Source organism: Tamandua tetradactyla, chromosome 15 (assembly GCF_023851605.1).
Source record: "Tamandua tetradactyla isolate mTamTet1 chromosome 15, mTamTet1.pri, whole genome shotgun sequence".
Classification (NCBI taxonomy): domain Eukaryota; kingdom Metazoa; phylum Chordata; class Mammalia; order Pilosa; family Myrmecophagidae; genus Tamandua; species Tamandua tetradactyla.
Genome location: NC_135341.1, coordinates 23,807,483 through 23,830,346, shown reverse-complemented (window position 1 = coordinate 23,830,346; position 22,864 = coordinate 23,807,483). Strand labels below are relative to the sequence as shown.

Here is a 22,864-nt window from a genome sequence, read left to right as displayed (position 1 = left end):
GAAGTAAGTGAGGTGTTTATGTCCATTGCAAAATTTAAGGGGTGCTAAGAAAACCTCAGTAATCAAGATAAAATAATACTATTTTTTTTCAGGTATTATATCACTTAATTGCTTCCATACACTCTAGGTAGGTACTATTCCAAAGTCACAAAGAGTGAAGAAAAAAAAGAAAACTGAAACTTAGATTTCTTTGACACTAAAATCCTTGATCTTATCCTTTGTGCCATAGTTTGAGAAAACGGATAGAGCTTGGTAATCATTTTAATTCCCACAAAAATGAGAATAATGAGATAACAATACTAAAGGAAAAGCACCCTCCAGCGTTTATATCCCATAATGCCCATTTCAACATTGGCTTTGATTCTACTGCACCCATCAGCTCAGTTAGAACAGTAGTTAACTCAGCACTAGGTTCTACCAACTACTGTTTTTTAAAGTTTTTTATTGTAAAAAATAGCATATATACAAAGAAGCATTATATTTCCAAGTGCATTTTAACAAGTAGTTATAGAACAGATTTGAAAATATGGTACGGATTACAGTTCCACAATTTCAGGCTTTTCCTTCTAGCTGCTCCAAGACACTGGAGACCAACAAAAATATCAATATAATGATGCAGCAGTCAAATTCATTTGTTAAATCCTTTCTTCTCTATTATAACTCCTCCTTCTCCTCTGATCCTTCTCCCAATCTTTAGGAATCTTTGGGGTAGGAGATAAATAATATTTTAACACAATATTTTTAAAATCAAAATTAATGCAGAAAATCCATGTAAAGAAAATGTCAAAAATTTTAATGGAGTGCCACAAGGACCCATATTTGAGCCTGCATATGTGCTCCTATATCATGATTTTATGTATTTTTTAAAGGTTAATTTCTTCCCAGAACATTAAAGTAGTTGGAAAAATACTGGAAAATTGTAAAGTAGGTATATTAAAACTCACAATATTATTTTAAGTATATATATTTTTATTTATACTGAAACCAGAATTCATCATAATTTCACTTTGCTAGCATAAACAAAGCAAACTTGTCAATAATATTTTCAACATTTATTTGTTTATCTCATTTTCCCTTTATAAAAGGATGGACAAATAATTTTTAAGTAACTTATTTAACTTCATTAATTTAATTAATTTCATGTTTGCTTTTTCTTCAGGCTCCAATATAGCTTGGCACTTCACTGGTTTATACTTAAAATTTTGGTATTTTGTTCACCATGGATACTGCATCAAAATATTCCTTATTTTGATTATTGAGTATTTTGGCATCCTCTTAAATTTTGCACTGCCTGTTTTATCCAGGCCAAATTTGAGGTTATAGTCCTTTCAGACATGTGATACAATAAAAAATAAGTCAAAATCATCATCTATACATGTATGATAAAAGGTAAAGAATTTAGTCATCAACATGGTAAGTTTTTAATCATAGTGCTGCAAAATAATTTGTCAGGTGCCCACACAATATACAGCTAAGGTACTACTATTTGCTAATGTTTGATGTTCTTGAAAGGTTATCCTACAATAATATGATTCTCATTCACTTGTAGCTAGGTTGGTTTTTTTTGATTTTGAGAGGAAGAGGTGGAATTGCAGCACATGTACTGGGAATGGTAAGCAATTGCTGACAGTTCCAAGTTTGGGGGCATTTCAACAATATGTGTAATGAAAAACTGATTGAGAACCACTTACATCTAGCTTCTAGTGAGTTCCTATTAGATGAACTAGGGATATGTTCAGGTTTTGGGGTTTTTTGGCTTTTCTTTCTGCTCAGTATCCTCCTTCTTTCATTAATAGCAATTTTCTTTCAGCCAGGCTTATGGAGGTATACATTAGAATCAATAAAATTCGCCGTTTTTAGTGTGCATTTCTATGAATTTTGACAAACACATTTAGTCAATGTAACCAGCACTACAATGAAGTATAGAATGTTTCCATCACCTCAAAACATTCACATGTACACTGTTGTAGTCAACTCTTTCCCCTATCCTCTAGCCCCTGGCAACCACTGATCTATTTTTGCACCTGATAATGTTGCCTTTTCTGGAATGTCATATAAATGGAATCATAAACCTTTTGTGTCTGGCTTCTCCCAGTTAGTGTAAAGGATTTGAGATTCATTCATTCATTGTATGTATGCACAGTTTTCTCCTTTTTTGGGGGAAAGAAACATTCTAGAATATGGATGTACCACATTTTATTATTTGGCAAATCACCTCTCCTCTACTCTCAATTCACGTGATTTGTAAAGAGCTGAAGCAACCCTAGTTCCAGGGGTGGCCATACCCAGGCCAGATCAACAGTCTATTCCATCACCCTAACTATAGGGATGGGTTCAGAGTTGGGTATATGATCCAATTATACCCAATAATATTCAATCCAAGAAAATTGACAGAACTATTGGCAACAAGAAGTTATTGAACTGGTATGATGGTAGAAGATATCGAATTAGGGTTTCTAGTAACTGTCTTGCCCCACAAGATAATCCTCAGCCTGAGGATAAGGCCAACATGAAGAAAGTACAACTAAGAGGATGAGAAAAATTCCTGTCCTAATTTTGGGGTTTCTTATACCTGACAACCTAGCCTATAAATCATAAAGAAAGATCTCTGGTTTGTTCTTCCATTTCTCATTTCCTGGATTTAGTGTTCATTAGAGTCCTGAGATATAATCTAATTTTTAAGTCTTTACCCATCATTCCTATCTGGATCTTCATTCACTCAGTCATCCTTTCAGCTACTCATTGATGCCTTCTATTTGCTGATCCAAAGCCCTTAATCTCAAGGAGCTCATAATCTATTAGAAGATGGGTACATGCAAACCAGTCATTTCAAGACCAGGTGTAAGTGTGAAGTTTATAGTGGATTATGGGAACCAAATAGAGGGAGAGGCTAATGGTACCTATGGAGGTCAGGAAGAATTCAGACAAAAAATAACACATGAGCTAAACCTTTAAGAATGAACTGAAGTAATCTGAAAGAGAAGGAGATTGTTGCGGGCACTAGGAACCTGTTGTATTTGGAGAACTGTGCACTCAGTACAGGCATACCTCAGAGATACAGGCTTAGCTCAGAGACCACAGCAATAGGTGAATATAATAGTAGGGTCAATTAAATTTTTCGGTTTCCCAGTGCATATAAGAGTTATGTTTAAACTATACTATATTCCATTAAGTGTACAATAGCATTATGTCTAATAGAACAATGTACAAGCATATCTCATTTAGTGTGCTTTGCTTTACTGCACTTTGCAGATAATTTTTTTCTAAGTGGTGGTGTGGTGGCGTTGGTGGAATGGTGTGTGGGTGGGTGGGGAATGGGAAATAAATACTTTATACTTTACAAATTGAAGGTTTGTGTAAACCCTATATTGAGCAAGTCGATCAGCACCATTTTTCCAACAGCATGTGCCTACTTCATATCTTTGTGTCACATTTTAATATATGCATTGTTTTCCACATGCTGTTGCACATCTAATGGACTACAGTATAGTGTAAACATAACTTTTCTATGCACTTGGAAATAAAAAAATATGTGTGACAAGCTTTATTGTGATTTTTCTTTATTATGGCAGTCCAGAAATGAACCCACACTATCTCTGAGGTATATCTGTACATAACTGTCCCATTTTGAAACTATTACATACCCCAGAAAAGCCATATTTTAATCCTGATCCCATCTTGTGTGTCAGACCTATTGTTTAGCATGGGAAACTTTGATTGGATTGTCTCTATGGAGATGTGACACACCCCGTTGTGGGTATGTCTGTTTAGTTAAATTACTTCCACGGAGATGTGATGCAACCAATTGCCTTTTGATTAGATGGAGATGTGACTCCACTCATTCAAAGTAGGTCCTGATTAGTTTACTAGAGGACTTTAAAAGGAGAAACATTTTGGAGAAACCTCAAATGCAGATGCTTGGACAATAGGTGCTTCAGAGTTGACAGAGTCATGGATCTTTGGAGATGCTTAGAGTGCCAACAGAGAGCAGATATCTAGACATGGGGTGAGCCTAGCAATCACTGCTATGTGCCTTCCCATGAGATGCTCTGCAAGCCATAACCTGGGGAGAGCCAAGGAAAGCTAAGAGATAAAACCCAGCCCTGGAGAAACCAAGTGAGGAACCCCCACAGGAAACAGAGGCTGAAAGCAATGGAGCCCAGGAGCAAGGGACAAGCATATGCCAACCACATGCCTCCCCAGCTGACAGAGGTGCTCTGGATGGAATCAGCCTTTATTGACTGAAGGAAACCTCTCGTTGATGTCCTAATTTGGACATTTTCACAGTCTTAGAACTATAAACTGGCAACATAATAAATTCCCTTTTTAAAAGTTGTTCCATTTCTGGCAGATTGCATTCTAACAGCTTTAGCAGGCCAATACAACACCTTAATTAAAATGTGACACAGAGATACAAAGTGAGCACATGCTGTTGGAAAAAATGGCATTGATAGACTTGCTCAGTATAGGGTTGTCACAAAACTTCAATTTATAAAAAATGCAATATCTGTGAAGCAGAATAAAGCAAAGCACACACACACACAAAAGATATGCCTATATAGGTGAGAATTAGGATGACTAAAGATTGATGGGAGATGAGAATGGAAAGCTAATAGAGAGCAGGTTATAAAGAACTTTATATGCCAGTCTAAATTGCTTGAACCTGAACTTTTGTTGATAAAATTTAAAACATTAGGTTTGAAGCAGGGCAGAACCATGACACTTACCATCTGTTTGGTCATCCTTAGGCTAATCATCCATTCTCCCCCAAAGACAACGATTCTTAACTTTTAGGAATCATGGATCTAACAAATTGTATGATTTTCATGGGATCTGTTACCTGAAAAATATATATCCCTAAAAACAAAAACTCCTAATTTTGCATACAATTTTAGAGGATCACTGGAAGCCCTTCCCTGTACCCTAGCAGTTTGTGAACCCAGATTAAGAACCTAGATGAAAAGTGCAGTCACCAGAAGTTCTGCTCACCTAGGAGATGGTCCTACCTAGTACACTAGGAGTGGTAGGGAATCTCTGTCTTTCTTTTATCTCCAGTCAGCAGCTTATGCTGAAATTAGTCCTTCAAGTTCTGGCAGTACCTTGGTATTCAATATAATTCAACATGATTAGCTTTAAAATCAAGGACAACTATTAATATAAAAAAAATGAAACAATTCAAGTATTGGAAGAAAACAAGGGTGAATACCTTTACAACCACAATGTGGGGAAAGATTTTTTAACCATCACTGAAATTCAAATGCAAGGAAAGGAAAAGACTGAAAATTTCAACTATAAAAAGTTTTCAAATTCTTTTGCATAGCAGATAAAAGCCCAATAAGCAAAGTTAAACAACAAATGCATGCTAGAAGAAAATCTTTATATATCACAGATTAAATGTCAATCACCCTAACAAAGAGATTTTTTAAAGGTTTTAAAAGTTGGGGGAGAAAATTATCAAAGACCATTTTTTAAGTGAGCAAAAGAGAGAAACAAGCAGTTCACAGAAAAGGGCATAGAAATGGCACCATAACAAATGAAAATAAGCCTAACTTCACCTATATTAAGAGAAAATCAAATGAAAAATGCACTGAAAATTGTGATAAATGTACTAATGTAAAAAAATAACAATGGGGAAACTGCGGTAGAGTATATGGGAAAGTGCTATACTATCTTTGCAACTTTTCTATGAAACCAAAACTAATCTAAAAGTAAAATTTTATTTTTAACATAACTACATTGCAAAACTCTTTCTTGCCTATCAGCTTGTCAAAAGTTCAAAATCTTGACAGTATACTCTGTTGGCAAGGCTGTGGAGAAAGTCACTTATGCACTGCTTGTGAGAGTACAAAAGGGAATAATTTGTAAGGAGGGAAATTTGGTAACAGCTAACACAGTGATATATCTATTTATATATACATATCTATATATCAACTTAACTACAATCTCAGTAATAGGACTTCACCTTGAAAATATACTTTCAACCATATGAAAAACATAGGCACAAAGTTCTTCACTGTGGTGTTATTTATAATAACAGAATACTGGAAACGATCTAAATGCATCCCCAGGAACAACCTTGGTATAACCAGACAAAGCAGAAAGGAGTACTATTCAGCTATAATAAAGAATGAGGAGGGTCTTTATAAAACAACTTGAAATGATTTCCAGGACAAAAAAAGCAAGGTGGGAGTATATAGATACACAAATACCTACATAAGAAAGGACAGGAAATAGTTCAATAGCTACCAGAATGCAAAATACCAGAAATGGAATGGCTTTTAAAAAGGGGAATCTAATGAGTTTTCTAGTTTACAGTTCTAAGGCCAAGAAAATGTCCCAATTAAAACAAGTCTATAGAAATGTCCAATCAAAGGCATCCAGGGAAAGATACCTTGGTTCAAGAAGGCCAATGGAGTTCAGGGTTTCTCTCTCAAATGGAAGGGCACGTGGTGAATATGGTGTCAACTGCTAGCTTCCTCTCCTGGCTTCCTGTTTCATGAAGCTCCCAGGAGGCATTTTTCTTCTTCATCTCCAAAGGTCGCTGACTGATGGACTCTGCTTCTTGTGGCTATGTCATTCTACTCTGCGCTCTCTGAATCTCTCTCATTCTCCAAAATGTTTCCTCTTTTATAGGACTTCAGAAACTAATCAAGACCCACCCAAATGGGTGGACACACACTTCTTCTAATCCAGTTTAGCAACCACTCTTGATTGGGTTACATCTCCAGGGAGATAATCTAATTACATACAGTATTGAATAGGGATTATTTTGCCTTTATGAAATGGGATTTTGATTAAAACATGGCTTTTCAAGGGTACATACATCCTTTCAAACCAGTACAATATATTTCATTGTTTTTGTAAAGAAACACATGAAGGATAAGCCAGAAACTAATAAAAATGCTTACTATAGAGAGTGAATTAAAAATGAGGTAATAAGGAGAGCATGATATTATCCTGAGAACAACTTTTTATCTAGTTTTGACTTTCAAACTATGCAAATTATTTTGCATATTCAAAATATAAAATTAAGTAAAAAGGATTTAAAAAAACAAAACCTAAAGTTGCATACAAACAGGAAAAAGAAATGAAACAATATATCACATTGATAAAAATGACCACAAAGGAAAAAAATAAATTCAAATAACATTTGAATATAACCTTCAATGTAGCCTTAGTGGAATCTAATGACAAAAAGAAGTACAAATAAATCTTGAACTTTACTTAGTAGAATGGTTATTGGGAGTGGTATTGATGTTGCAATTTGAAAGTATTTTATGCATATTATAGTACAGAACAAATGAATCAGTGCTTTGGGCTCTCACTGTGGAATAAAGGAGAAATAAATACAGAATGGGGGAAGACAAGGAAGAATCCTGTGGTAATGAATTTGAATTAGAAATATCAGTAATAATATTCATATACCTATATACATATACGCACACATCTATGTATATATTTCAATGCTTTTGTCATATATATGTATATATTTCATTGTTTTTGTCATCTATATAGATGACTATTTAGTCATGAAATCTTCACCAAAGAGTCCTGAAGCAATGGTACCCCAGTAGCCATGAGCTTATCCAGTGACCAAATTTTTGTTTCTAAATTTGACTTCCTACTAAAATATTCAGTATTTCTTCCAGAAATGACTGATTCTTGATCAGGGACAGGAAAAATGTAAGGTAAGTATGAAATATCCTGTTGTACTCAAGGGAATACTCAAAGATGTACATGACAAGATGACATAGGAAATAGCTTACAGGTGCTCCAACTGGCTAAATTAGGGACAATTTGAGCCTCACAAAAGAACAATGAGCTGTTTACACAATTATGCTTATTTTGTGGGTGTTAGTGATCTACATACTTTGGATTTGTAGGTTAAGAGGTTTTGACTGACAAAAAAAAAAAAATTATGCTACCAGTAGTAAAGGAAACAGATATGGTTTTCGTCATTCTGACTGAAAGTAGATATTGTACTTTTGCAGAAAGAAGGACTATGCTCTATGAACCTAGTATTCCAGCTACAATATGGATACAATGGATAATTAACCAATCCTACTATGGATATGGTAGGGGGAGCTCCTTTTTACACAAGACTGTTAGCTAATAAAAGTATAAGGACAGCATAAAAAAGAAAACATTAGGCACAAATCATTGAGGGATAATAAAACTAATGGGTAGAAGGTTCTTAGGAGACAGGATATTCATCTGGTCTCAAAGTTTTACCCCCCCCACAGATTACTTACTAATTTCAAAAAGAAAAACAAAGCTTAAAAATGGAGTGATCTGGAAATAGCACCTTAATCAAGTGACCAAACAGTATCATCAATAGTAACACAAAGAAAATATGCCTCTGATGTGATACAATGGGAATTAAGCAACATTAATTATGTAGTATTTGGGCCAAAAATGCCTACACTAAGTCTAATCATGAGGAAGCATGGTCCCTACATTGTGGGAAACTCCACGGGACCCTGGCTTGGAATCTTCAAAAGTCTCAAAGTCATGAAAGATAAAGAAAAGGTGGGATGACTACTTCAGATAAAAAGAATCTAAAAGACACAAGAATTTAATGTGATAGGTAACATATGATTGATTTAAAAAAATAGAAATAAGTAAAAACATCTACCAGAGACATTATTAGGGAAATTTGAATATATTAAACAATACATCAGTGTTCAAATTTTTTAATGTAATAATAGCATGATGGTTATATGTTGACCTTAGGAGATGCACGCTTAAGTTTCAGGGGAAATTATCATGAAGTTTGCAGGTAAATTGCAATTAGATTTTTTTTTAAGTATAAAAATTAGATAAAGAAGGTGTTCTAGTTTGCTAGCTGCTGGAATGCAATATTCCAGAAATGGAATGGCTTTTTAAAAGGGGGAATTTAATAAATTGCTAGTTTACAGTTTTAAGGCCAAAAAAATGTCCCAATTAAAACAAGTCTATAGAAATGTCCAATCAAAGGCATCCAGGGAAAGATACCTTGGTTCAAGAAGGCCAATGAAGTTCAGGGTTTCTCTCTCAAGTGAGACAGCACATGGCAAATACAGTCAGGGAGTCTCTCTCATCTAGAAAGGCACATGGTGAACACACAATCATTTGCTAGCTTTCCTTCCTGGCTTCCTGTCTCATGGAGCTCCCCAGGAGGTGTTTTTCTTCTTCATTTCCAAAGGTTGCTGGCTGGTAGACTCGCTGCTTCTCGTGGCTATATCATTGTCTGCTCTCTCAGAATCTCTTTCCTGTTGCATTTCACTATAAACTGTGAGGAGAAACCAGACTGCACTTTAAACATTTAATCTGGAGATCTCTTCTGCTAAATATCCAAGTTCATGGCTTTGAAAATCAGCCTTCCAGCCAAAGCCACTCATTAATTTTGCCAGATTATCTGCCATTTTAAAACAAGGCTCGTCTTCCTTCCTGTCTACAATAACATGTACCACATTTCTGTCCACGGCTTTATCAGAAGTGTCTTTAGAATCCACATTTCTATCAACAGTCTCTTCAAAGCATTCTAGGCCTTCTCTATCAAGCTTCTCACAATTCCTCCAGAATCTTCCCCTTATCCATATAAAAAGCCATTCCAACATGTTTGGTATTTGCAAGCCACAGCAGCACCGCACTCTCTGGTACCAAAATCTGTTGTAGTTTGCTAGCTGCCGGAATGCAGTACACCAGAAATGGAATGGCTTTTAAAATGGGGAATTTAATAAGTTGCTAGTCTACATTCCTAAGGCTGAGAAAATATCCCAATTAAAGCAAGTCTATAGAAATGTACAATCAAAGGCATCCATAGAAAGATATCTTGGTTCAAGAAGGCCACTGAAGTTCAGAGTCTCTCTCTCAAGTGAGAAGGCATATGGAGAACAGGGTCAAGGTTTCTGTCTCATTTGGAAAAGCATGTGGTGAACATGGCATCATCTGCTAGCTTTCTCTCCTGGCTTCTTTTCATGAAGCTCCCCAGGAGGCATTTTTCTTCTTCATTTCTAAAGGTCACTGGCTGGTGGGCTCTCTGCTTCTTGTGGCTACGTCATTCTGCTCTCTCAGAATCTCCTAGACTTCTCTCGTCATTCTCTTTTATAGGATTCCTTCCAGTAAACTAATCAAGACTCACCCAAATGGATGGAGACACTTTTCCACCTAATCCAGCTCAACAATCACTCTTGATTGAGTCACATCTCCAGGGGGATGTTCTAATTACAGTTTCAAATATACACTACTGAATAGGGATTAAAAGAAATGGCTGCCTTTACAAAATGGGATTAGGATTAAAACACGGCTTTTCTAGAGTACATACATTCTTTCAAACTGGCACAGAAGGCTAATGAACTCTTGTGAGCAAATGATGCTAATAAGTGAATCCTTAAGAATGGTACTTGGGTATTTATTGTTCTGTTCTCTCAACTTGTCTTAAGTTTAAATATTTAAAAATAAAAGTTGGAGGAGTCATAACACAGATAATATAGGACTTAGCAAAGGAGTAAGACTGTTGAATCATTATATTGGTATTTCTTTTAGTCTCCAGTGTCTTGGAGCAACTAGAAGGAAAAACCTAAAATTGTGCAACTGTGACCCACACCAATCTCTGAAATCTGTTCTATAACTAATTGTTTATGGTGTGCTTTGAAATGTGTTGCTTTTTTTGTATATATGTTATTTTTCACAGTAAAACATAATAATAAGAATAAATAAATGAAAGTTGGAGAAAAAAGAATTGGGATAGACTGTAAGAAAAAAAAACAATAGCCCTATCAAGGACAACAATAGCCCTATCAAGGACAACTGGCATTTTTTTTTTTTTTTTTGAGTGTTCACTATATGTCAGGCCCTAATCACAGGCCTTTGCACCATTAATTCATTTTCTCCTCATGATGGTATATGGGATTGATACTAATGTTATCTGTATTTTACACATAAGGAAATTGAGACCCATAAAGGTAAAATAACATGCCTAAGATAGTCAGGAGGAACTGGGATTTGAACCTAAAAAATTTGGATTCAGAGTCTATTATTGGAGCCATGATGCTATTTCACCCCTAAAATAAAGAATAAACATGATGAGTGATGCATACTTGTCAAATAATGTGAAATAATACATCCGATTAGTAAAGCAGTAAAGCAAACATATTAATTATTTCAGCCCAAAGATCATATGCTTTGGTTTCTCCTACATGCCCAAAATCAAATTCTGGAGGGTTCAATTGTTTCTCATTAGCACTCTTTCCTGTGCTTGAAAGTCAGATCAGCAATCATAGGAGGCAAAAGGAGGGGAGTTGATTTTTATAAACATAGCACCTAAAAATAGTATGTTCAGTTGTGTTATTTTTAAAATAGAAAAGATAGGGAAGATCAGAGGATCAATATTCATATCTGATAGGTTAAATGAACTGAAAGGAACAAAAGTACAGGTGCTGTTGAGGACCAGATTATCTTGAAAATGCCATTGTAAAATGGTCAGTTTCCTCAGTTGGGAGCCCCCAAAAAACCCATGCCATGGTAGAAACTACATCGTTAGTCAATTAATACGTTTCCTTTCATGACGGGTACCCTTTTTAATTCAGTAGAGTAACAAGTTGACCAACAGTGCCTGAGAAAGAGAAAAGTCACAGAATAGGAAAAGAGACATGAAAAACTATCGAGAAGAAAGATAGAAACAGACAGAGATGGTTATACTATAAAAGAAAGTGAGAAATGGAAAAGGAAATGTCAGGGATCAAAGGTTAAATGAGAAAAGATCAGGATTAAAAAAAAAAAAAGATAAAGAAGTTTTATGAAAGAAACAGGATCAGAGTTGAAGCTTAGACAAAGAGAAGCTGTAAAAGCCATTCCCTCTTCCACTCATTTCCTCATTCATTTAACACTTGCAATGTGGAATGTACTTTGTGGAGCTTTCAGGGGCACAAAAAAGAGTAAGATAGGACCCTCAAAGAACCCTCAAACAAACCAGCTCCTCAAAATATTCTTACATGTTCTTATTTTTTAAATGTAATTTTAATTATTGCTGCCAAACCTTGACTAATATTCTCATACTCTGCATATACTTCCAAAAATTACAGCAGTTGCATGGCCTCTAAAAGAGGGGAAATGTTCATGGCAGCTGCAGCACTGAATGAGTAAGTACATTATGGAATGGAGATATGTGTTCACATTTCTAATACCCTTACAGTTTTACAAGGAAGCATAGGTAAGTGGTGCTGTGCATAGATACGCCCAGCTTTGAATGCAGCATACTTTATATCATTCTGATTTTTTTTCATCATTCCATTCAGAGAGTAGATGAACATTAACTAGCAAGGGACAAAGAGCTCTAAAGGAATTGGAAGACAGACAAGGAGATTAGGGATCAGGTTTTTATTTACTTTGCAACTTCCCACAGGGCTTCCACAAGAAAATGCAGTACTGACCAGTGGAATGAATATCTGTCATTATTATCTGAGAGTGCATTCTGGGTAAAGAAAGATGCAAAGTAGAGACATGATGTCCTAGCCTAGACCTCACATTTAAAACACACCTACATAATAGGTACCAAATCAGCCTTTCAGCATGCCTCTGTGCATGATCTCTGCTCTAAGATCGACTTGTTCCCTGAAAAAAACTGAAAAGTAAAATTTGAATGGCTGTTTCATACACTAATTTAGAGCCCCAACCAGATCTGTAAGAGGGGGTGAAGAACATGGAAATGAACATCTGTCTTTTTTGAGGACCTGACATTTGCTTTCCTTTGTGGTACTGTCCCTTCTCAATTACTTGTAGTTCTTTGGGAATCTCAATGGAGGGGCCCACCACCCCTCCAGAGGTGGGAATATGACTCAAGTTAATCTGAGTTTCTTCTTCAGGGATTTATACAAATCGGATGGAAGAGGGGGGACCTTCTGAGATCTTGGGCACTGAATTCTATTTGTTAAGTTTCTAGGGACCATTTCTGCCACAACAAAGTATGGAACTGAAGGAAAAATAAAGACATGGGAAAGAGAAGGGCTTTGAGATGAGGAAAGAGTAACCTGAACTTGACCGTGTAATTAATAAAATTTAAGCTGACAGGATCTTTTCTAGAAATGTGTTCACATGATCGTTTGTGATCTTTTCTAAAGAAGACTCCGCAAATTGTATGAAATGTGGGCCCCTCACAACCTAGATCCACCTCTGAAGAAGACACTTTTAGAGATTTGATAATCAAGCCCTTGGAGCCAGCCATGACAGAAGGAAGTTCCATCCCACTGGACTTGGAGTTATGTGAGCCAATATCCATATTTCTCTTTCCTCTGGGAAGAGTCTGAATTCTGTTTTATCTACGTACAACCAAAAGAATTCAGGGATTTTAAAACAGAAGTTAAGTCATTGTTCTTAACTTTCTGGAAGGAAAGAACATGAACCAATATTATTTTCAACTTATAGGCCATCTTTATAAGCTATTATTTTGTTTTGTCCACACTTCAGGATGTGGTATACAGTAAAGTCAGATTTGTAACCAACGTCAGATTTGCACCAATTTTAGAGAAACCATGGGACAGCCTTTACACATTTTTTTCAAGGATATTTTTCCTTTAATCAGCTATAAATGACAAAAAAGATTAAGTTGCTACAACAAAAAGTCTGACAATGATACTCTTGTGTGCTATTCACTTAACAAATATGTATTTTTATTTCTCCAATCCACAGTATACTTCTTTATTGTGTACTGAGAGCTCCCTTTTAATGCTCTTCTTTCTGCCAGTCAAAATAACTGCTAAGGAAGTCATCCCCAATACCCTATCCTATCACACCCACCACAGCAGTCCTTTGATACCTAGTGTCCTCCTGGCAAATTACATCAGGCATCTGAGATTCCTGGAAATCTTAATATTTCATTTAGGCATGGCTCTTCTTTCTTGTGATTTCTCAACGGGAAAGTTAATTTAGAAAGTGATAAAATTAGTGAAGGATATTCCACACTTTTCTGGTTAGAAACATGCAAACAAAGTTCCAAAGATTGTGTTTACACATACCTATAAAGGTATATCCCAAGAACAAAAGGAAAAGGAAGCTTGATTGTTACTAAATATTCCTAATAAACTCCTTATACCATTATATTAGTATAAGAAAAAGTTAGATATTTATCCTAAATGAAATGCAAAATATTTAATGTCCAGAATATCAGGAAATCAATCAAAGTGGACCATTTGTTTTGTAAATGATTCATTCAGGATGGCAAAGGATATCACTGTTCTACCAAGAAATGATAACTCTTGTTTTCAAGAACAGCAAGCAGTGGGAGAAAAATGGATCCTGTAGTTTTGAAAAGTCAGTCAGTTCTGAGCAATGATTCAATTCCTACGCAAGTTCTGCCACCACCCACATACATCTCACCCCTTCGCCCAAAGAAAATAAAATCTGGACTGACTCCACCAAAAAGCATCAGCTCAAATAGGCTTCCCTTGGAGACCTGACTCTACCCACCACCACCACCACCACTACCACTACCACCATGCTGATTTCCAGAGTACAGCCACCTCTGCTGTAAAGGAATTTGAGTTCTAAGTAAAGCTTCCTAGTCAGTGGTGTCCTGGTGTCTCCATTTAGACTTAGGATGCTCGTGGGGGCTTCCCTGCAGGACACTGGCTTTGGCTTCCCAGAACACTGCCATCGGCAGCACTGCTGGTTTCTTTACCCTTTCAGGAGGACACAGAAAAGTCATTCGAAGCCTACAGTGAAGAGATGTCCTGGCAGTCTAATTTCAAACTAGGTTTCATATCAGTATTTTTATGGTTTTTAAAAGAAGTATTTTATGCTGCTCTGATTGAAACCTCCAAAAGTCGTAGCTTCTGTCTGATAAATGCCAACGAGAATGAAACAATAAGTCTGAAGCAAAGAGGGAGGGCTGAAATTATTTTCTTGCAATAGGCAATACAACATGAAAACAAGAGACTATTGAAGTTTAAAAGAATACTCTATATTTATTCTGGTAAAGATGTTCCTCATGTCAGCACTTTAAATACCACTGTAAAATGCTGACAATAATTATGTGAATGTGGCAATAAAAACTTAAGTCTCCCAGCTAATGGGTTTCAAAGATGCTTTGCCTTAAACACACACACATTTTAGATACCTCTATCAGGAACGCCCAAGATCAGCTACACTACAAGGAGGGAAAAATATCTACAGACTACCACTACTACTACTACTAATAATAATATGATGTTGACGATGAAAAATGAAGAACATAAGAGTAAACAAGTTAAAAGGGAACAGAATATGAGCTGCAGTGCATTCAAACTGGGTTCAAGTTGAAGGTAGTATGACAGAGCAGTCATTTGCCTAGAATGTGGAGTCAGATCAAACCTGGGATTAAATCTCAGCTAATTTAGGTGCCCAGGGCTAGCTACTGAACCTCTCTCAGCCTCAGTTTCTTCATGAATAAAATGCTGGCAGTCATACCTAACACATGTTGTTATAGGGATTAAATGAGGAAATGTATATAAAGTGCTCTGTACAGGGTCTGGTACACAGAAAAGTACTCAGTATACAGAAGCAGTTGCTATTATTATTGTTACTACTATTGATTCTTACAGAGTATCTTGGTTAAACAGACATCATGCCTGGGACATACAGTTGCCCCCCGGGAAAGTCATACTTGAAGAAAATACAACTTGCCCAGCCAAGCATTTTGCTCAAAACATGCATTTGTTTGGTTCCTGTGCTAGTTTGAAGCTGTTATGTTCCCCAGTAAAGACCACGCTATTTTAATACATTCCTGTAGGTACAGATCTTCTGTGGGTGGGACCATTTAGTTGGGGGAGAGGGGAGGAGACAAACTTTTTATTAAAATTTAGTCTGTATAAAACATATATGCAGAAAATTGCATAAGACATAGTCACAGAAATCAGTACGTTTTTATTTACTAAATATACTTATATAAATATCAACCATATCAAAACAAAAAACTTCCAACATCCAGGTCCTTATAGTCATTTGCCTCACCTAATTCTCCCCCCCACCGCCAAAGAAATACAATCTTGATGCTTATCACCACAAGCAAGTGGATAAATAAAAGTAAATGTACATAAATAGAATTACACAATATGTACTCTTTTGGATCTAATTTTGTAAGCTCAGCTTGGCCAGGCATCATGGGAATCATGAAGATGATTCTCAGGAAGAACAATCCAGCTGGGAATTAACTAAGGAAACTTCTGAGGTTGATGGAAATATTCTATACTCTGCTGGTAGTGGTGGTTACATGAATGTATACTTTTGCCAAAACTCATGGAACTGTACTACTTAGAAGGGTGAATTTTATCATGGGTTAATTATACATCCACAAATCTGACTTTAAAAGAAAAATGCATATTAGGGTTGTTTTAGTTTCCTGGAGTTTCCATAACAAAGTACCAGAAATTCATTGTCTCACAGTTCTGGAGGCTAGAAATCTGAAATGAAGGTATCAGCAGGCCCATACCCCATCAGAAACCTGTAGGGAAGACTCTTTCCTTTCCTCTTCTAGCTTCTGATGTTTCCCAGCAATCCTTTGTGTCCCTTGGCATGAAGATACATCACTCTGCCTCCACCATCATCACATGGCTTCTATCCATATCTCTCTGCTGTCCTCTCTCTCTCCTCTCCCCTTCTTATAAGGACCCCAGCCATATTGGATTAGGTCTCACCCTCTATGCCAATTTGAAAGGATTTTTTGAACAAGAGAGAAGGCAACGAGATTCTGAGAGAGCAGTGAACACCACAGAACCACCAAGCAGAGTGTCCACCAACCAGCGACTTTTGGAGATGAAGAAGGAAAACACCTTCCAGGGAGCTGGAGAGGAAACTAGCAGATGATGCCATGTTCACCATGTGCCTTTCCATTTGAGAGAGAAACCCTGAACTTCATCAGCTTTTTTGAATCAAGGTATCTTTCCCTGGATGCCTCAGGTCAGACATTTCTATAGACTTGTTTTAATTGGGACATTTCCTTGGCCTTAAACTGTAAACTAGCAACTTATTAAATTCTCATTTTTAAAAGCCATTCCATTTCTAGTATATTGCATTCTGGCAGCTAGCAAACTAGAACACCCTCAATTAACTAATCACATCTTCTAAGATCCTATTTCAGAATAAGGTAATATTCACAGGACCAGGGGTTAGGAAATGAACACAACTTTAAGTGTACACGCAATTCAACCCATAACAGTTGGGAAGGTCACAAAGAAACCAAGTTAAAATTAGAAATCCAATAGCTAGAGTTTTCTAATTTTTACCCTTCTGATTCATTATTGATGTGCCTCAATGATTTTCTTTTTGTCAATTATTTTAAGTGTCTTCAAACTTCCTATGCTTCTCCTGGTTGATTTATTTAAGTATTTTTGTCTATTTGGTGGGAACTTTTGATTAGGTTATTTCAAGTTGAGATGTGACCCACTTCATTCAAGGTAAGCCTTAAGCCTTTTACTGGAGGCATTTATGAGAGGATAAATGACAGAAAAAGCAAAGAAGGCTTAGATGAAATAGTTCCCAGAGGAGCTGAGAGAGGAAACCACTGAAGCCAGAAGGTGAAAGCAATGAAACCCAGGAGAGAAGGATCAGCAAACACCAGCTCGTGCCTTGCCATGGAGATGTCCCAGATGCTGGCAGCCTTTCTTCAGAGAAGTTATTGTTGTGTTTTTGCCTGAATTAGGACATTTTCATGGCCTTTGAACTGTAAATATGTAAGCTAATAAATTCCCATTGTAAATGCCAATCATTGTTGGTATATTGCATTCTGGAACTTTTAGCAAACTGAAACAGACTTTGGCACTGAGACTGGAGTGCTGCTGAGCTTGCAATTACCAAAAATGCTGGAATGGCTTTATAAATGGATAAGGGGGAGATCCTGGCAGAACTGTGAGAAGCTTGATAGGAAAGGCCTAGATTGCTTTGAAGAGACTGTTGGTAGAAATATGGACATTAAAGGTACTTTCAATAAAGCCTTAGAGACAAATGATGAATGTGTCATTGCCAACTGAAAGAAACGTGATCCTTGTTTTAAAGTAGCGGAGAGTTTGGCAAAATTGAGTCCTGATGATGTAGGATGGAAGGCAGAATTTGAAAGTGATGGGCTTAAATATCTTGATGAGGAAATTTCCAATTTAAATGTGGAAAATGCAGCCTGGTTTCTCCTTGCAGCTTATAGTAAAATGTTAGAGGAAAGGAATAAGCTGAGAACTGAACTCTTGGGTACAAAGAAACCAGAAATTGATAGTTTGGAAGACTCTGAACTTTTGGAAAACGAGTTCCCAGAGAATACTGCCGCATGTGAGGATTTGACCAAACCTAGAACCAGTCAGCCATTTCAGTAGAAGTCAGGATTGGAAATGCAGCTATCCAGAAAGGATTTGTGAAAAATCCCGTAGTCTGATAGGACTCTGTGTGCTGCATGAAAAACCAATTAGGTTTTGCAAAATCTGTATGAACGGAACCACTGCCAGCCTGGACTAAAAAGTGACAGACTGAAGAAAAAATGACTTCAAAGGTGCAACCATGGAAGCCAAGGTCTGGAGCCAAGAAACCTCAAGCCAGGAGAGCAGATCCAGCCATGCATGTGGAAAAGGAACCATTCACCCCATTGTTCAGGAAGAGTGCTGTTGTTCGGCTTCAGAAAAGGTAGAGGACATTCTGGGGAATATGGAAAAATTGGGGAAAGTCTGGTTGCCACCCACTGTACTAAGGGGATGGAGCCTGTGCCCCAGAGATGGAAGAGAGTACAGTGGCAACCCAAACTAAAGGAGGGTGGAGCCAAGTACAAGGACATCTCTCTAGTGCTTGGAGATGTTGGAGCCCTCGCCCCAGTGTTTGGAAAGAATAGGGCTGTTGTACAAGTACTTGGAGAGGGTGAAACCACCACTCCCTCAAGCCCTAAGGATAAAATATCATTCTATGGATGATTGTCAGACCCAGAAATCTAATGAAGTATGTCCTGCAGGTTTTCAGAACTGTTTGGGTCCAGTGACCTCTGTTTTCCTTGCAATTTCTCCTTATGGAAATGGAAACATTTATCCTATGACTGTCCCTCCTTTGTATCTTGGAAGCACATAATTGTTCTAAGTTTCACAGGTTTATAACCAGAGGAGAATTTTGCCTTAGGACAGACCATGTCTGTAACTGATTTTGATGAGACTTTGTTCTTAAAAATTGTTGCTGTAATGATTTAAGGCTTTTGTGATATTGTGATGGAATGAATGTATTTTGCATATGGAAAGAACATATCTTTTGGGGGGTCCAGAGGGTGGAGTATGCTGGTTTGAAGCTGTTATGTACCCCAGAAAAAGTCATGTTCTTTTAATTCATTTCTGTGAGTGCAGACCTGTTGTGGGTGAGACCTTTTGGTTAGATTATTTGAATCTGCTATGTGACCCACCCTATATTGTTAGAATGGGAATGTCTGCTGTACAGATGATAGGACGAGTACAGGATCTGGAATGGCAGTAGAAAGATAAGTATAGCGTACCTTAGTATGATAAACTTTTTAGGCTTTGGATGGCTATTTTTTTCCCTGGTTTTGACCCTTGCTACTCAAAATGTTGTCCATAGACAAGATAATCAGTATCACCTAAGATCTCAAAAATACAGAATCGGTCCTGGTGCAGACCTACTGAATCAGAATTTTAACAAGATCCCAGGTGATTTGTATGCACATCAAAGTTTGAATACTGTTGCTATAGACCAAAGAATGTAATGTACAGCTCATCTGCTATCTGTTGCTAATAATAAACTGCCCTCAAACTGAGTGACTTAATAAAACAACAACATTTATTTGCCAAACATCTTCAACTAGAGCAGGGTTCAGCAGGGTGGCTCATTTCTGCTCCATGTGGTATTGACAGGTACAATTCATCTGGGGCTGCGAGATCCTCTCTCTGAGTAACCTGTCTCCTGCAGAGCAGTCAGACTTCTTCATATGATGGTACAGGAATCCAAGAAGGTGAAATCAGAAATCACAAGCCATCTTAAGGCCTAGATCCAGGACTGGCACCATGTCAATTCTGCGACATTCATTTGGCCTAAATAAGTCAAAACACCAACCAAGACTAAAGGGGAGGGAAAGTAGTTCATACTTCACCTCTTGATGGGCAGAGGCATGCACAGACAGGACTGGAAGGATTAGCTGGCAACTGTCTGTAGATAAACTATCACAAGATGTCTATTCCTTTTTTACTTTCTTCCTCTCCTTGTTCTCTTGGTTGGTAAAACAGCCACTTCTTTTAAATTATATAACTGCATGCAAGTCCCATTGGGAGCACAAGGAATTTTAGGGCATGGTGTCTCCCCTCAAGGAGCTTCTCTCCCCTCAAAGAACTTTGTATAATACAATCGGTAGAACAAAACATAAACTACCTTGAAATTTTAATGTCATTAAAATAGAATAATAATGGAATATTTAAATAGCAGTGGAAGATAATAATAGAAGTGTTGCCCTGGGGCTATGAATTATTCATTTTTAAAAATTGTGCACATAATAATCACTCTTTGAGTGTTCAGAGAAGGGGACCAAAGATGAGAAGTCCCATGAAAAAGAAGAGATGTATAACCTGAGTGAGACTTGCTTAGGAAGAAGAATAAGATGGATTTCAAAAGAGAAGGCCCAAAAGGCTATACACCAAGGATACAGCAGAACCAAGGAGCCAAGGAAGCAGGGTCATGAGGACTCAAGGCTATGAATGCATGTCCCTGCATGGTCTTCAGTGAGTATTATAAATTCAAAGTTCCTGAAAGAATGTCCTGCCTCCTGCTGTCCACTTTTACTTCTCCTTTCAGATATGTTCACAAACAATTTGTAGAATTCCCACTAGCAATATAACCTTGTATTAATAATGAAAGGTTTTTACTAACCTTATAAATTTTACTGTACCTTGTGTATGGGGAACAAACAGAAATGCAGGCATCTTCAAATAGCAACTTGTAAACTTCACTATTCATTGTATAGAAACTAGCACTTTTGGCATTGTTAAGAAGCAACTTGTAAATTTCATTCTCCCTCAGAAAATAAAAAATGGAATGAAAGGTGCTGCTTAGAAGAAACTTATAAATTTCAATCTTCACTGCAGGAAAATAAGCTCTGATTACACTACATAGTTCATACACCTCAAGGTGCCAAACACTTGTTTTATTACACATTCATGTGTAATGTTTTCCGGCAACAGAGAATGAAATTTACAAGTTACTATTTAACTTTTTAAGGAATGTATTTTTCCTCCTTTTCTTTTTTTCTTCTTTACTTCCCCAGAAACATAATATGAGCAACGGGGCTTCTGAATAGTCCAACCCATTAGTTCCTTCTATAACAATGATAAAAACCACTTTAAACATTGTTCTTGGGGCCTTGCGATACCACATATAATAGTAGGGAATGATAGTTTTTCCTTATACATTTTAAACAATCGCTTTTTTACTTGGGAGGGAGGGTTTTACAAAAGTTAATAATAACCATCATTACTAGTTTTTAATATCTATTTGTTGTTGAAAAGATCGAGCCCTGACTCCAGAAGCTTCCTGGCATTTTCACAAATGTACCCATTAGAAATGCACAGCCAGTAGGTTTGAATGAAAAAAAAAAAAAGATTCTGTCATTTATTCAAATAAGCTTGTAAATAGTTACACCAGACAGGAAGGATAGGAGCATTGGAAGAAAGTGGTAGAGCTATAGTCCATAGAGTCATAGCAAGAAATAAAGGAAGAAGGGGAGTCACACTTCAGTACTAAAAGTGTCAGTGCAATAATACCCTAATAAAAGGTGTTCTAATAGAAGTTATAAAATCTCACACTGAGAAACACTCTCAAAACAAAAGCCAGGTACAATATAGCCCTAAGTGGGCCAAAGACATCTTTATGTCAGGGAGAAAAAGATAACAAAGCACCATTCCTAAAATTTATTGCAATTTATAATTTTTTAAGTGGATAATCTATATACGAGGTAAAAAAAAGTGAATATCAAAGTACCAAAGTCTTCCCACCTAAGCTACTAACAATCTCTTGTGCATTATCCAACCTATGCATATATAAACAGATGCACATATATTTTTAATTGCTGGGTCAAAGGATATGTGCACATTTTATTTTGATAGTTATGGTCAAATAGCTTTCCAAAGACAAAGTACCAATTTATAAGCATTCATGATAGCATTATATCTTGCATGGAAGGAATTTCAAAATAACCAAAAGTTCATCATCATTTTTCTGTAACTGACTCCGTTACTCTAAAATGGGGGATAAGGGTAAAATCATCTATTTTTGCTTATAAGCATAAACAGATTATAATTACATTTGCCCAAGATACAAGGCCATGTCATTACCCACTGCACCATTCTGTCCTCACTGTGCTGTAATTCTAACTGTTCAGATAGGTATTTAATTTGCAAACCTCCTCAGAATACAGATTATCTACATTCTGCAGACATCTGCAAAAAGCCATCACAAGTACATATTTCATGGCTGAATATTTTTACATAACATCAGCTGGAGCCCATTCTTCCAGCATTCTCACCAGTATCCCTACCTCCTCTATTATATCAATAAGCAGCTTCAATTAGTCATTTTCTCCCACATAGTGACACAGCTATAATAGCATGCAGTGGTCTGATGAAGTTTGTAATACAAAGTAGGGATGGGTATTAAAAGGAAGAGGATACCAAAAAAAAAAGGAAGAGGGTACAGAATTAAAACAGTATAAAAATCCACCTCCCAAATAACCATTTGGGGAAATGACAATATTTCTGAAATAGTGTTCAAGAATGCATATAAAAAATGCAATTGCTTTTGAAAAAGATAGATAAATAAATTTGCCATGGGAACACATTCTTGCCTCAAGATAGGACCCTGATTTTTATTAACTAATTAGCCATTAAATTCCATG

At 36.7% G+C, this 22,864-nt stretch overlaps 1 protein-coding gene across 7 annotated transcripts in view; it reads right to left on the bottom strand.

Moving 5' to 3' along the window:
- The window catches only part of FHIT (fragile histidine triad diadenosine triphosphatase), a 1,619,043-nt gene that overhangs the window by 1,259,617 nt on the left and 336,562 nt on the right, over positions 1 to 22,864 (bottom strand). The window lies entirely within an intron of this gene.